Source organism: Entelurus aequoreus, linkage group LG14, assembly GCF_033978785.1.
Source record: "Entelurus aequoreus isolate RoL-2023_Sb linkage group LG14, RoL_Eaeq_v1.1, whole genome shotgun sequence".
Classification (NCBI taxonomy): domain Eukaryota; kingdom Metazoa; phylum Chordata; class Actinopteri; order Syngnathiformes; family Syngnathidae; genus Entelurus; species Entelurus aequoreus.
Window position 1 is genome coordinate 41,488,892 of NC_084744.1, and position 17,456 is coordinate 41,506,347.

Genomic DNA, 17,456 nt, shown 5'->3' on the forward strand with positions numbered 1-17,456 from the left:
AACTGTTTTCATCTCATAATTCCACAGTATTCTGGACATCTGTGTTGGTGAATCTTTTGCAATTTGTTAACCTATTCTCTCCTTTGTCGTTTTTTTTTTTTTTTTTTTTTTTTTTTTTTTGCAACATAGTGGCAAAAATGAACTTAGGTAGAGCACAGAAACAAAATAAAAAAATACTCATGGCATGGAAAAGTCCACGTGTGCTGTGTGAAAAGGTTTTAAGAGTGCGGGGTTCCTGTCAATGTGTTTCATGCAAGTTTAACGTTTAACTGTGTGATTGCCGAGCATGTGTTTCTTCTTTGGGGTCAGAGGTTCCAGAACATGGCCCACCGGTGGAGCACAACCTTCAGCGTTGGCTCGTGTCATAGTCTCTGTACCGCGCAGGCGGAACGACAGCCCTCCCAGATCTGGTGTGGCGTGTAGCGCCGCACGTGCCGGACTGGGAGTTCTGGTTGTTCAGGGCCTCAGTGGCGGGTGTCTCGTCCTGCAGGGTCTGTGGGTCATCGTACACAGTCTCCGGCTGGTCGACGGACTCAGGATCAGCATTCTCAAGCAGACTCGGATGAATTCTCCTCAGGTGTCGTCTGTTTCTCCTGAAGATCACGCCTGCCGGTGACTCCACACAGTAAGAGCGTGGCTCTACTCTCTTGCTTAGTACAACAGCAGGTTTCCAACCCTGCCTCGTCTTCATGTGCACTGTGGTCCCAGGAGTCAGTTCAGGCAGTGGCCTGGTGCCCACATTATAGTACTTCTCTCTTTGAGTCTGCAGTTGTCGAAGTCTGTCATGAACGTCTTTAGGAGTTGAAGGTTGCAGCACAGCACTGGTGCGCGGGAGAGGGCTTCTCAGGACGCGTCCCATCAACATCTGCGCTGGGGAGACATCAAGGCCCGTCACCGGTGTGTTTCTCAATGACAACAAAGCCAGATGTGGGTCAGTCCCTGTTGCAGCTGCTTTCTTCAGTGAGCGTTTCACAGTTTTTACCATATTTTCTGCAAGCCCATTGGCTTGTGGGTATCCAGGGCTAGAATGTGTCAGCTTGATGCCCCATTCTGCAGCAAACTTCTGCATCTCACAGCTTGCAAAAGGAACATGATCACTCACCAACTCTTTGGGAATCCCATGTCTGGAGAAGACCGACTTCATCTTTTGTATGACCGAGTGGGCTGTCTTATCTGGTAGGTTTAGCACTTCTGGGTACTTTGTCAAGTAGTCTACAATCAGGAGATATGACTGTCCATGCAGCTCAAATATGTCAGTCCCCAGTTTCAACCATGGCAGTTCAGGTATCTCGTGTGACTGGAGAGGTTCCCTTTGGTTCTGTGGCTGCAGTTGCTGACATGTGGCACACATTTCTACTTTCTTCTCTATGTCCTGTGCCATTCCTGGCCAGTACAGGACCTTCCTGGCATGGGCTTTCATTCGCTGAACACCTTGGTGTGCAAGGTGCAATCTATCCATGATGACGGCTCTCATGCTCTGGGGAATGACTATCTTATCAGCCGCCATTACTACACCATCTTTGACACTCACTGTGTGACGGATAGGCCAGTATTGGTGTAACATGCCGTCACAGCGTTGTCTCCTCCCTGGCCAGCCTGTCTGGTGTGCTTGTATCACTACCTGCAACACCTTGTCTGCTGCAGTTGCTCCCTGGAGTTGCTTGAGCATGTTTTCACTCAAGGCATCTGTGGCCTCCATGGCATACACAACCTTCTCCTCGAACAGGTTCTCCGTGAGGTCATCGACTCGTCCTGTCACCACAGCGCGAGAGAGTGTGTCCGCGACATGCATGTCAGTTCCTGGAGTGTATGCAATTTCTAGATCATAGCACTGCAGCTGGAGAAGCATCCGCTGTAGCCTTGCTGGTGCTTTGCCCAGATGTTTCTTGAAGATCACCTCAAGAGGTTTGTGATCCGACTGCACAGTCACTGTTTTCCCATATATGTACTGGTGGAAGCGCTTGGCTGCAAACACAATGGCCAACAGCTCCTTCTCAATTTGAGCATAGTTCTGCTCTGTGTCTGTCAATGCTCGGGAGGCATAGCTCAGCGGGAAGCCTTCCTGTAGAAGACACGCCCCCAGTCCATCTTTAGACGCATCTGCCTGTATTGTCAAGGGTTTGTGCTGGTCATAAAACTTGAGACTTGGGGCACGAATCAGAGCAGCCTTCAGGCTTTCCAGAGCTGCATTGTGTTCATGAGCCCACTGCCATACTGCGTCTTTTCTCAGCAGCTGTCTCAGAGGGGCCGTCACTGTAGCCTCCCCTGGAATGTACTGGGCCAAGTACCGTGTCATTCCTAACAGTCTCTGTACACCTTTCTTGTCTTCTGGTGCTGGCATGTTGGCAATGGCGGTCACCTTGGTATCATCTGGTTTAACGCCCTCTGGCGTGATGATGTGGCCCATGTATCTCACTGTGTTGATTTTGAATTGGATCTTGTCCTTGTTGAATTTGACATTGGCAGCTTGTGCCCTCTCCATGACTTGCTGGAGGATGTTCGCGTGCTCTTGTTCTGATGATGCAGCAATTATCATGTCATCTGCTATGACATGTACACCCTCAATGTCGCCGAAGGTCTCACAGTTCTTCTGCTGAAACACTTCACTGGCTGACTTGATGCCAAATGGCAGTCTCTTGAAGCGGTACCGGCCCCATGGTGTGTTGAATGTACACAGCATAGACGATGGCTCATCCAGCTTCACCTGCCAATATCCATCCTTCTCATCCAGAATGGTGAAGATGGATTTCCCTGCTAGTTTGCAGCAGACATCTTGTGGAGTAGGAATGGAGTAATGCTGCCTCTTAATGGCCTTGTTTAGGTCTTGAGGGTCCAAGCACACCCTAAGTGAGCCATTTTTCTTTTCTGTGATCATCAAACTGCTCACCCATTCTGTTGGGTCATTCACAGGGGCTATTACATCTGTGTCCACTAGATGTCGCAGCGTGACCTTCAGTCTGTCCATGATAGCCAAAGGAATCTTTCTGCACCCATGTACTACAGGTGTCACAGCAGGGTCAGTGTGTATGTGATGTACACCAGGGAACTCACCCAGCCCGGTGAAAACTGAAGGATACATCTCCTGCAGCTCCTCTTTTGTAGACGGAGTCCTCTTTAGCTTCTCTGTCGTGGCTGGGCATCTCTCATGAAGTGCATCAATCCGTTTCACCAGTCGCAGTTCCTCACTTGCCTCTCTGCCCATGATTGGCACAGCTGACTGGTTGATCACGAAGAAGTCAAGCTTGGCTCTAGCTTTAGCAGTTTCACACATCAGTGACACAGTCCCTTCAGGTCTGAGGCGGTTCCCCCCATAAGCTACCAGCACTGTTCTTGTGGGCTGTAGCTTTATACGGCCTGGAAATGTCTCTACAATGGACATAGGCAGCACATTCCCATCTGCTCCCGTGTCAATCTTGAATTTGACCGGGACATTCATAACACTAGCCATAGTGTACCATGCAGTGTCTTTGCTTTTAGTGACTGCATTCACATCCACACATGACACAGTACCTATAAACAGTGAATTGACATCCACTTCTTCATCCAGCTCAGTCTCCAGGTCATGGACACCACGTCTTGTTGTTGTGCCTGTGCTATGTGTCAGGGTGCCCGTCCTGTCAGTGGGTGCAGAGCACATCCTGGCAAAATGGTTTTGCTTATTGCATTTGTGGCATACAGAACCGTAAGCAGGACACTGGCGAGGTTCATGTGTCCTCCCACACTTGTTGCATTGTGCACTCCACTCTCTGTTTTTATTTTCTGTCCTTCTGTCCTTGTAGAACTTCCTTTTCTCTGTGTGAGCTGTAGCTCTATTCATGGCTTGGACGTGTGACTCACCAGTGGCTTGTGTAGGTTGCATAGCTTGCATCTGGCTCCTTGCTGCTTCGGATGCTCTGCACAGATCTACTGCTTTCCCCAGGGTTAAGTCTTTTTCCCTCAGCAGCCTTTCCTTCAAAGATGCATTGTTCAGGCTGAACACCAGCTTATCCCTGATCATTTCGGTCTCACTTGCTCCAAACTCACAGTTCTTACTTTTCTGGCGCAGTTCTGTTACAAACTTGTCAACTGAGATCCCATCAGCCATATTATGAGACCAGAACTGGTAGCGCTCAAAGACAACATTTTTCTGTGGGCTGCAATATGTCTCAAAAGCCTTGAGGATAGCATCCATTTTCTTATCATCACCATCAGCAAAAGTGAATGTGTTGAATACCTCCAATGCATCTTCTCCAACAGTGTGCAACAGTATGGCCACTTTAATTTTTTCATCCTTCTCAATGGCTCCAGAGGCTGTCATATACAGTTGAAAACGTTGCTCCCACCTGCGCCAATTCTCAGCCAGGTTCCCAGAAAGAAGCAGAGATGACGGTGGTTTGAGCTGTTCCATCTCCGGGATGCTAATGCTAGCTGCGGGGCTTGCTAGCACATCAAACAGGTCCTCTTCACTCGCTCTGCAAATCCGTTAAAGTCTCCGTGAGATCAGCTTGCCTCAAGTGAAGAGTCAGCCACTTCTGAGACCATGTTAAGTCTTGGACTATGAGGTATAATAATAACTGGACAGGACACCAGTGTAGCAGCAGTGTGTATACTTTATACTCTGAATCTGAGTCCGGGAGATCAGTCAGGCATGAGCAATCAATCACCACAACAACAATGCAGTACTCTCAATCGAACCACGAGTACAGCACATCACAGAAGACTGCAAAGAAGAAAGTTGTAGGTGGGATCGGTGTATTAGCGGCGGACTACAGCAACACAACCAGGAAGACTTTGACTCGGATAGCAGACACGCTAGCCGACACTAGCCACCGACCGCACGGATGATCGTGGGGAAGTCCTTCGTCCTTCCGTCGATTGCTGGAACGCAGGTGAGCACGGGTGTTGATGAGCAGATGAGGGCTGGCTGGCGTAGGTGGAGCGCTAATGTTTTTATCATAGCTCTGTGAGGTCCCGTTACTAAGTTAGCTTCAATGGCGTCGTTAGCAACAGCATTTTTAAGCTTCGCCAAGCTGGAAAGCATTAACCGTGTATTTACATGTTCATGGTTTAATAGTATTGTTGATTTTTTGTCTATCCTTCCAGTCAGGGGTTTATGTATTTTGTTTCAATCTGCATTTGAGCCCGATGCTATCACGTTAGCTCCCTAGCTAAGTTAGCTTCAATGGCGTCGTTAGCAACAGCATTGTTAACCTTCGCCAGGCTGGAAAGCATTAACCGTGTATTTACATGTCCATGGTTTAATAGTATTGTTGATCTTCTGTCGATCCTTCCAGTCAGGGATTTATTTATTTTGTTTCTATATGCAGTTAAGCACGATGCTATCACGTTAGCTCCGTAGCTAAAGTGTTTCGTCGATGTATTGTCGTGGAGATAAAAGTCAGTGTGAATGTCCATTTTGCGTTCTCGACTCTCATTTTCAAGAGGATATAGTATCCGAGGTGGTTTAAAATACAAATCCGTGATCCACAATAGATAAAAGGAGAGAGTGTGGAATCCAATGAGCCAGCTTGTACCTAAGTTACGGTCAGAGCGAAAAAAGATATGTCTTGCACTGCATTCTAGTCCGTCACTCTAACGTTCCTCATCCACAAATCTTTCATCCTCGCTCAAATTAATGGGGTAATCGTCGCTTTCTCGGTCCGAATCGCTCTCGCTGCATTAAAAACAATAGGAAAATATGAGGAGGCGATCAACTGACTACGTCACGCTACTTCCGGTAGGGGCAAGGCTTTTTTTTATCAGAGACCAAAAGTTGCGAACTTTATCGTCGTTGTTCTATACTAAATCCTTTCAGCAAAAATATGGCAATATCGCGAAATGATCAAGTATGACACATAGAATGGATCTGCTATCCCCGTTTAAATAAAAAAAAATCATTTCAGTAGGCCTTTAAGGCAGCAGTTCTAAACCTTTTTGACCTCGTAGCCCAACATTTCCACTACAGAGGACCCACTTAAATATTAACACTTACTTTTGATTTTAATCATACTCAATAATTATACTCAATAATTATATCTAACCAACTTACAGTTAACTATAACAGGCTAAACCTTGCCAAATGATATGAAACAGTGTGTTAATCACAAAGGTTATTATCAAGGCTTAGGTCAGGCTGATTACAAAGTTAAATACAAATCAAATATACTGCAAAGAAGGGACTCTGATGAAAAATACATATTCATAAAATGACTGAAATTAACACATTCTAACTAAATTGATAATAATATATATGTTTCTTAAATAAAACAAATACAGCTTATTTTAGTCATACATTTTGCGCTTAAGAAACTTCTTTATGACTTTATGGGGACTTTTACGGGAACGGCGTAGCGCGGTTGGGAGAGCGGCCGTGCCAGCAACCTGAGGGTTCCTGGTTCGATCCCCACCTTCTACCAACCTCGTCACATCTGTTGTGCCCTTGAGCAAGACACTTCACCCTTGCTCCTGATGGGTGGTGGTTGGGGCCTTGCATGGCAGCTCCCGCTATCAGTGTGTGAATGTGTGTGTGAATGGGTGAATGTGGAAATAGTGTCAAAGTGCTTTGAGTACCTTGAAGGTAGAAAAACGCCATGCAAGTACAAACCCTGTTTCCATATGAGTTGGGAAATGGTGTTAGATGTAAATATAAACAGAATACAATGATTTGCAAATCCTTTTCAACCCATATTCAATTGAATGCACTACAAAGACAAGATATTTCATGTTCAAACTCATAAACTTTATTTTTTTTTTGCAAATAATAATTAACTTAGAATTTCAAGGCTGCAACATGTGCCAAAGTAGTTGGGAAAGGGCATGTTCACCAATGTGTTACATGGCCTTTCCTTTTAACAACACTTCGTAAACGTTTGGGAACTGAGGAGACACATTTTTGAAGCTTCTCAGGTGGAATTCTTTCCCATTCTTGCTTGATGTACAGCTTAAGTTGTTCAACAGTCCGGGGGTCTCCGTTGTGGTATTTTAGGCTTCATAATGCGCCACACATTTTCAATGGGAGACAGGTCTGGACTACATGCAGGCCAGTCTAGTACCCGCACTCTTTTACTATGAAGCCACGTTGATGTAACACGTGGCTTGGCATTGTCTTGCTGAAATAAGCAGGGGCGTCCATGGTAACATTGCTTGGATGGCAACATATGTTGCTCCAAAACCTGTATGTACATTTCAGCATTAATGGCGCCTTCACAGATGTGTAAGTTACCCATGTCTTGGGCACTAATACACCCCCATACCATCACAGATGCTGGCTTTTCAACTTTGCGCCTATAACAATCCGGATGGTTCTTTTCCTCTTTGGTCCGGAGGACACGACGGCCACAGTTTCCAAAAACAATTTGAAATGTGGACTTGTCAGACCACAGAACACTTTTCCACATTGTATCAGTCCATCTTAAATGAGCTCAGGCCCAGCGAAGCCGACGGCGTTTCTGGGTGTTGTTGATAAACGGTTTTCGCCTTGTATAGGAGAGTTTTAATTTGCACTTACAGATGTAGCGACCAACTGTAGTTACTGACAGTGGGTTTCAATCAATCAAGTTTCTGAAGTGTTCCTGAGCCCATGTGGTGATATCCTTTACACACTGATGTCGCTTGTTGATGCAGTACAGCCTGAGGGATCGAAGGTCACGGGCTTAGCTGCTTACGTGCAGTGATTTCTCCAGATTCTCTGAACCCTTTGATGATATTACGGACCGCAGATGGTGAAATCCCTAAATTCCTTGCAATATCTGGTTGAGAAAGGTTTTTCTTAAACTTTTCAACAATTTGCACACGCATTTGTTGATGAAGTGGTGACCCTCGCCCCATCCTTGTTTGTGAATGACTGAGCATTTTAATGTTCCCAATTTTCCTGTTCACCTGTGGGATGTTCCAAATAAGTGTTTGATGAGCATTCCTCAACTTTATCAGTATTTATTGCCACCTTTCCCAACTTCTTTGTCACGTGTTGCTGGCATCAAATTATAAAGTTAATGATTATTTGCAAAAAAAAAAGTTTATCAGTTTGAACATCAAATATGTTGTCTTTGTAGCATATTCAACTGAATATGGATTGAAAATGATTTGCAAATCATTGTATTCCGTTTATATTTACATCTAGCACAATTTCCCAAATCATATGGAACGGGGTTTGTATAACCCATTTACCACATACTTGCCAACCCTCCCGTTTTTAGCGGGAGAATCCCGGTATTCAGCGCCTCTCCCTACAACCTCTTGGCAGAGATTTTCTCCCGACAAACTCCCGGTATTCAGCCGGAGCTGGAGGCCACGCCCCCTCCAGCTCAATGCGGACCTGAGACTGAGTGGGGACAGCCTGTTCTCACGTCCGCTTTCCCACAATATAAACAGCTTGCCTAACGAATTCAAACGAATGGAAACAAGAATTTCAGTTCATCCAGGACAGTTCGAAGGGGAAGGTGTATGTTGCCTGTAAATATGTAGAACAGACTTCTCCATTGAACACGGTGGCCGAAATGATATACTCATCATGAACGGAGAAGTTAAACAGGACAATACTGCCATCTAATGGACAGCCACCGGAACACTGAAATTCAAGTATTTCTTTTATGTAATTAAAATAAATAAATATATATATATATATAGCTAGAATTCACTGAAAGTCAAGTATTTCATACATATATATATATATATATATATATATATATATATATATATATTAGGGTTGCACATCTCTCTCTGATAAACGATTCGATATGCATCTAAATACACAGGTTACGATTCGATTCAAAAACGATATCCTTTTATTACAGACCGATTCGATTAGATTCGATTCCGAACGATACGATTCGATTTGACGGTTAATATTCAAGACTCCAAATCCCCAAGCATTGTGGCTTTACGGTACTGGCACAAAAAAAAACAGAACAACAAAATCACATGTCAATGTATTTATTTTTAGACATGGACCAACAAAAGTCCGGCTGAATTGTAGGATGGGAACTCCAGAGGTAAAAGTAGCACAGAATAGTAACAACAAAGTGCAATATTTCAGCCTGAGCATAGTTTTGAACACTAGAGGTAGGTAACAAAGATTCAATATTTCAACCTGAGCATATAGTGTTTTGAACACTATAGGTAACAAAGGTGCAACATTACAATGTAAACAAGTTACACACCTAGTACACATCTCAAAATGTGGCAACAATGAGCACAGTGTATAAACACATATGTAAAAAGAAAAATCAAACTACTGTGTGAGAGGTAACGTTTCCCAGGTCAAAAAGCAGTAGTTCACTTACACTATGCCTGTGCATTTTCATCATCACTGTCCTCTGTTTTTTTGGAGGGCAGATTTTTTTTAAGGAAAATCAACTGATCCACATGCTCATGTTTGAGCAGACTACGTTTTGTGGAAACTATGTCTCCCGCAGTACTGAACACACGTTCAGATTCCGTGTGTTTCACTTTGTGTACTTTTTTATGCCGAAAGAGGCGATTTCAGCCACTTGAATGACGGCGAAATCATTAAAGGCTCACAATTTTTAATCCATCCACAAGTAAAGAGAACTTGGATTATTTCACTTTATGTACTTTTTTATGCCGAAAGAGGCGATTTAAAGGAGGCGATTTCAGCCACTTCGGTCATTACAGCCGAGTTTAGATATACTTTTCGAGACGAGTGACGTAAGCGCGCTCCCGCGTCAGGAGGTGCATTTTACGGCAGGGGTGCATTTCCTGGCACAACACCGGGATGCAGAGGTATCTTTTAGCGAGAGATGACAGCAGTGGCAAGTCCTGCTGCTCTTTCCACCACTGTAGTGTTTTTTTTTTTTAAATCTTTCTCGGTCCATTATCACCTTCGGTCAGACTGACGCTTTCGTTCTCCTCCACATTCATTTTCCGTGTTGTCTCTTGTTTATCACTCGTGCTAATACCAGCTAGGCGGCTACCGCGTTTGCTTCAGCTCTCGCGTTGTTTTAGAGACGCTGACGCATATTGTAATCTAGCCAACCCATGCAAAGTCTCGCAATAACCGATCCATGACTCTATAACCGATTCAGCTAGGAATTAATGGATTATTCGCATTGATTGAGGAGTCTGCTACCAATGTAATCTAATCGCTCACTTGTTGAATTGAATACTCGGTCGCATCGGTTTATCGTTCACAACCCTTATATATATATATATATATATATATATATATATATATATATATATATATATATATATATATATATATATATATATATATATATATATATATATCAATCAATCAATCAATCAATGTTTGCGGTCGCATCGGTTTATCGTTCACAACCCTTATATATATATATATATATATATATATATATATATATATATATATATATATATATATATATATATATATATATATATATATATATATATATATATATCAATCAATCAATCAATGTTTGTTTGTATAGCCCTAAATAAGTAAAATAATTGAGAAAGTTGTCCTCCAACAACTAAATCACTTCTTGGCTTCTACTGGCTGCCACAACAACTTCCAGTCAGGATTTCGACCTCTTCATAGCACAGAGACAGCCCTTCTTAAAGTTATAAATGACATCCGTCTAAACACAGACTCTGCCAAAACTTCAGTATTAATGCTTTTGGACCTCAGTGCTGCATTTGACACTGTCGACCACTCAATACTTTTGGACAGGTTGGAAAACTGGGTGGGGATCTCAGGCACAGTTTTAAGCTGGTTCAAGTCATATCTACAAGATAGGAACTATTTTGTTTCCATTGGTGACTTTGTATCAGAACCAACCAACGTAACGTGTGGAGTCCCCCAAGGTTCAATCTTGGGGCCGACTTTATTTAACATCTATATGCTCCCACTAGGACAAATCATGCAAAATAATAACATTGACCATCATTGCTATGCCGATGACACCCAAATCTATGTAGCGCTATCACCAAATGACTATCGCCCCATAGATCTTCTGTGCCAGTGCATTGAGCAAGTCAAACACTGGATGTGCCAAAATTTCCTACAACTAAATGAAGATAAAACTGAGATAATTGTTTTTGGTGCTAAAAAAGAAAGGTTTAAAGTCGTCCAACACCTTCAATCACTGTCCCTGAAAACCTCAAATAAAGCCAGAAATCTTGGGGTTATTTTAGATTCTGATTTACATTTCGACAGTCACATCAAATCAGTAACAAAATCGGCCTACTATCACCTCAAAAATGTAAAAAGACTTAGAGGGCTCATGTCAGCTCAAGACTTTGAAAAACTTGTACATGCCTTTATTACCAGTAGGCTAGACTATTGTAATCGTCTCCTTACAGGTCTTCCCAAAAAAACTGTCAGGCAGCTACAGCTTGTTCAGAACGCTGCTGCTAGAGTTCTAACAAAGACCAAAAAATGTGAGCACATTACACCAATTCTTAAAGGCCTACTGAAACCCACTACTACCGACCACGCAGTCTGATAGTTTATATATCAATGATGAAATCTTAACATTATAACACATGCCAATACGGCCGGGTTAACTTATAAAGTGACATTTTAAATTTGCCGCTAAACTTCCGGTTCGAAACGCCTCTGAGGATGACGTATGCGCGTGACGTAGCCCGGGGAACACGGGTATGCCTTCCCCATTGAATACAATACAAAAAAGCTCTGTATTCATTTCATAATTCCACAGTATTCTGGACATCTGTGTTCGTGAATCTGTTGCAATTATGTTCATTGCATTATGGAGAAAGAAGCTGAGCAAGCAAAGAAGAAAGTTGTCGGTGCGAAACGGACGTATTTTTCGAACGAAGTCAGCAACAACAGTACACAGCCGGCGCTTCTTTGTTTACATTCCCGAAAGATGCAGTCAAGATGGAAGAACTCGGATAACAGAGACTCTAACCAGAAGGACTTTTGACTTCGATACACAGACGCCTGTAGAGAACTGGGACAACACAGACTCTTACCAGGATTACTTTGATTTGGATGACAAAGACGCAGACGTGCTACCGTGAGTATGCAGCTTTGGCTTCTAAACATTTGATAGCTTGACCGTATGTGCGCGTCACGTACGTAACTTTTTAAAAATATATAAGCTTTATGAACTTTGGGTTAGGTGAACTGTCTTTTGGGCTGAGTGATTGTGTGTGTTGATCAGGTGTTTGAATTGTATTGGCGTGTTCTATGGAGCTAGGAGCTAGCAGAGGAGCTAGGAGCTAGCATAACAAACACGTAGGTGTTTTTATGCAGGATTAATTTGTGGCATATTAAATATAAGCCTGGTTGTGTTGTGGCTAATAGAGTATATATATGTCTTGTGTTTATTTACTGTTGTAGTCATTCCCAGCTGAATATCAGGTACCGTGAGTATGCAGCCTTGGCTGCTAAACATTTGATAGCTTGACCGTATGTGCACGTCACGTACGTAACTTTTTAAAAATATATAAGCTTTATGAACATTGGGTTAGGTGAACGGTCTTTTGGGCTGAGTGATTGTGTGTGTTGATCAGGTGTTTGAATTGTATTGGCACGTTCTATGGAGCTAGGAGCTAGCAGAGGAGCTAGGAGCTAGCATAACAAACACGTAGGTGTTTTTACGCAGGATTAATTTGTGGCATATTAAATATAAGCCTGGCTGTGTTGTGGCTAATAGAGTATATATATGTCTTGTGTTTATTTACTGTTGTAGTCATTCCCAGCTGAATATCAGGTCACCCCCGGCTCTCACAGCATCTTCCCTATCTGAATAGCTTCAACTCCCCACTAGTCCTTCACTTGCACTTTACTCATACACAAATCTTTCATCCTCGCTTAAATTAATGGGGAAATTGTCGCTTTCTCGGTCCGAATCTCTCTCACTTCATGCGGCCATCATTGTAAACAATAGGGAACTTTGCGTATATGTTCAACTGACTACGTCACGCTACTTCCGGTAGGTGCAAGCCTTTTTTTTATCAGATACCAAAAGTTGCGATTTTTATCGTCGTTTCAGCAAAAATATGGCAATATCGCGAAATGATCAAGTATGACACATAGAATAGATCTGCTATCCCCGTTTAAATAAAAAAAAATCATTTCAGTAGGCCTTTACATTGGCTCCCTGTACATCAGAGAATTGATTTCAAAATCCTCCTGCTCACATATAAATCACTACATGGTCTAGGGCCCAAGTATATCACTGATATGCTCCCACTATATAAGCCCTCTAGATCACTAAGATCTTCTGAGACCAATCTGTTAGCGGTTCCAAGAGTAAACTCAAATCAAGGGAGAGCATCATTCAGTCACTATGCAACAAATAGCTGGAATAAACTTCCTGAAGATGTCAGACTTTCCCCAACTCTGTGTGTGTGTGAATGGGTGAATGTGGAAATAGTGTCAAAGCGCTTTGAGTACCTTAAAGGTAGAAAAGCGCTATACAATTATAACCCATTTACTATTTAGCGCCAGACTTCTTGTGTTTGTGTTGAGTTTGACATTACTGCCACAAGTGTTGGATAAGTGTATTACAACCGAGTGCCGCCCATACGCACCACAGCTGAGAAACAGATATTTTTGGCGGTACTCTGGGGGACGCTAGCGGGCCAAAAACGGGTCTTCTGGTTCTGGGACCCACTGGTTAAGAAACACTGGTTTAAGGCAAAACTGAAAATATTGCCACTTTGTTTTTCTATAGTACATTCATATACTTTCTATATTTTTAGGAATTATGAAATATGTTTTACTTCTATTTCACCCTTTTAGCTAAACTATCCATCAATAATAGCATGTTTGTCACAATAACAATATCATAAAGTTTCATGAAGAATAACAGCAACCCACTTTGCAGGTTTTCATAAACCAATTATCCCGTGTCACCATTTCCTTCAACGAGTAAGTGCAAGCCAAGTGAAGGATGACGTGAAGCGGGGCTGGTATGTTTGGAACGTGCTTGGTGGCGTCTGTTAACATGGAGTAAAAGCGTTGTTGACAGGTGGCACATCGTTTACAGACAGGTGAGGCCTTGACAGAAAGTGATGTCACAGCAGTGATTGGCTCACTTTAAGAGAAAAAAAAAACCTGACACACCATTCCTAGCGAGCATGCTGGAACACACGGGCAATATTGATGACTCACAGATGTGTAAAAATACAAACCCCGTTTCCATATGAGTTGGGAAATTGTGTTAGATGTAAATATAAACGGAATACAATGATTTGAAAATCATTTTCAACCCATATTCATTTGAATATGCTACAAAGACAACATATTTGATGTTCAAACTGATAAACATTTTTTTATTGCAAATAATCATTAACTTTAGAATTTGATGCCTGCAACATGTGACAAAGAAGTTGGGAAAGGTGGCAATAAATACTGATAAAGTTGAGGAATGCTCATCAAACACTTATTGGGAACATCCCACAGGTGAACAGGCAAATTGGGAACAGGTGGGTGCCATGATTGGGTATAAAAGTAGATTGCATGAAATGCTCAGTCATTCACAAACAAGGATGGGGCGAGGGTCACCACTTTGTCAACAAATGCGTGAGAAAATTGTTGAACAGTTTAAGAAAAACCTTTCTCAACCAGCTATTGCAAGGAATTTAGGGATTTCACCATCTACGGTCCGTAATATCATCAAAAGGTTCAGAGAATCTGGAGAAATCACTGCACGTAAGCAGCTAAGCCCGTGACCTTCGATCCCTCAGGCTGTACTGCATCAACAAGCGACATCAGTGTGTAAAGGATACCACCACATGGGCTCAGGAACACTTCAGAAACCCACTGTCAGTAACTACAGTTGGTCGCTACATCTGTAAGTGCAAGTTAAAACTCTCCTATGCAGGGCGAAAACCGTTTATCAACAACACCCAGAAACGCCGTCGGCTTCGCTGGGCCTGAGCTCATCTAAGATGGACTGATACAAAGTGGAAAAGTGTTCTGTGGTCTGACGAGTCCACATTTCAAATTGTTTTTGGAAACTGTGGACGTTGTGTCCTCCGGACCAAAGAGGAAAAGAACCATCCGGATTGTTATAGGCGCAAAGTTGAAAAGCCAGCATCTGTGATGGTATGGGGGTGTATTAGTGCCCAAGACATGGGTAACTTACACATCTGTGAAGGCGCCATTAATGCTGAAAGGTACATACAGGTTTTGGAGCAACATATGTTGCCATCCAAGCAACGTTACCATGGACGCCCCTGCTTATTTCAGCAAGACAATGCCAAGCCACGTGTTACATCAACGTGGCTTCATAGTAAAAGAGTGCGGGTACTAGACTGGCCTGCCTGTAGTCCAGACCTGTCTCCCATTGAAAATGTGTGGCACATTATGAAGCCTAAAATACCACAACGGAGACCCCCGGACTGTTGAACAACTTAAGCTGTACATCAAGCAAGAATGGGAAAGAATTCCACCTGAGAAGCTTAAAAAATGTGTCTCCTCAGTTCCCAAGCGTTTACTGAGTGTTGTTAAAAGGAAAGGCCATGTAACACAGTGGTGAACATGCCCTTTCCCAACTACTTTGGCACGTGTTGCAGCCATGAAATTCTAAGTTAATTATTATTTGCAAAAAATAAAAAAAGTTTATGAGTTTGAACATCAAATATGTTGTCTTTGTAGCATATTCAATTGAATACGGGTTGAAAAGGATTTGCAAATCATTGTATTCCGTTTATATTTACATCTAACACAATTTCCCAACTCATATGGAAACGGGGTTTGTACATGACAGTAAGTAATGTGAGATGAAGGGCATCATCATCATCAAAAATCATCCACCTGATGCTAAACATGTTTTATACATACTGTACATGCTTATAAACAAATCCGTTCAGCCATCCATTATCTACAGCTTATCTTACTCGGGGTCTGGAGCCTATCCCAAGATGAAATACAGCAAAGGACAGACTGGACTGGTCATCAGTCAATCACAGTGCACATACAGACAATCAACCAATCACACATGCAGTCGCGATCAAAAGTGTACATACACTTGTAAAGAACATAATATCATGGCTGTCTTGAGTTTCCAATAATGTCTACAACTCTTATTTTTTTGTGATAGAGTGATTGGAGCACATATTTGTTGGTCACAAAAAACATTCATGAAGTTTGCTTCTTTTATGAATTTATTATGGGTCTACTAAAAATGTGAGCAAATCTGCTGGGTCAAAAGTATACATACAGCAATGTTAATATTTGCTTACATGTCCCTTGGCAAGTTTCACTGCAATAAGGCGCTTTTGGTAGCCATCCACAAGCTTCTGCTTGAATTTTTAAACACTTCTCTTGACAAAATTGGTGCAGTTCAGCTAAATGTGTTGGTTTTCTGACATGGACTTGTTTCTTCAGCATTGTCCACACGTTTAAGTCAGGACTTTGGGAAGGCCATTCTAAAACCTTCATTCTAGCCTGATTTAGCCATTCCTTTACCAATTTTGACATGTGTTTGGGGTCATTGTCCTGTTGGAACACCCAACTGCGCCCAAGACCCAACCTCCGGGCTGAGGATTTTAGCTTGTCCTGAAGAATTTGAAGGTAATCCTCCTTTTTCATTGTCCCATTTACTCTCTGTAAAGCACCAGTTCCATTGGCAGCAAAACAGGCCCAGAGCATAATACTACCACCACCATGCTTGACGGTAGGAATGGTGTTCCTGGGATTAAAGGCCTCACCTTTTCTCCTCCAAACATATTGCTAGGTATTGTGGCCGAACAGCTCCATTTATGTGTTGAAGAGGTTCATTTAGCCCACTAATGTGTATTTATAAGTGGTTAATTTATACAGGCTAGTAAGGTAAAGTTTTGTACCTGACAAGTTTCGGCTATCTTGCTTCTCTTGATGAAGGCTGCAGAAGCAAGATAGCCGAAACTTGTCAGGTACAAAACTTTACCTTACTAGCCTGTATAAATCAACCACTTATAAATAAAAAAGCTCCATTTATGTTTCATCTGACATCACATGGACAAAGATAAGACCTTCTGGAGGAAAGTTCTGTGGTCAGATGAAACACAAATGGTACAGTCGACAAGCTTCTTCTTTTTCTCTATCTTCTTGTTATGGAATATTCATCCTCTGCTGCTGCCATTTTTATTATAAAGTAGTGTAAAGTTATAACTTATAACTCGCTTTGGAAGCGCTAAAAACTACCAGTGTTGTGATCACCCACAGAACTTTAGTTATTAGAGAGTTCCGGTCGAACACTTTTTCACGGGACACATTTCGGGCGTTGTTGTTGCACTAGTGAGCCACAGATGAGGAGATGCTGCTCCGTTATTGATTGAAGTAAAGTCTGACTGTCATTAAAGTGGCTTGAAGATGATGTGTAAAACATCATCTATGCAACATTTTGAGCAAAGAACCACCATTACATGTTATGTAGACCACAAGGAAGTCTTTTACATTTAGAAAAACATCATAATATGACTCCTTTAATGCGCCTTATAATCCGGTTCGCCTTTTGTATGAAAAAAGACCTGACTAGACCCGCTCATCGGCAGTGCGCTTTATAATCCGGTGC

The 17,456-nt window shown here is 42.4% G+C and overlaps 1 long non-coding RNA gene and 1 pseudogene across 1 annotated transcript in view; one reads left to right on the top strand and one right to left on the bottom strand.

The window, feature by feature from the left end:
* LOC133665394 (uncharacterized) overlaps window positions 1-17,456 on the top strand; it is a 707,793-nt gene that overhangs the window by 173,668 nt on the left and 516,669 nt on the right. The window lies entirely within an intron of this gene.
* The window catches only part of LOC133665234 (obg-like ATPase 1), a 207,555-nt pseudogene that overhangs the window by 116,492 nt on the left and 73,607 nt on the right, over window positions 1-17,456 (bottom strand).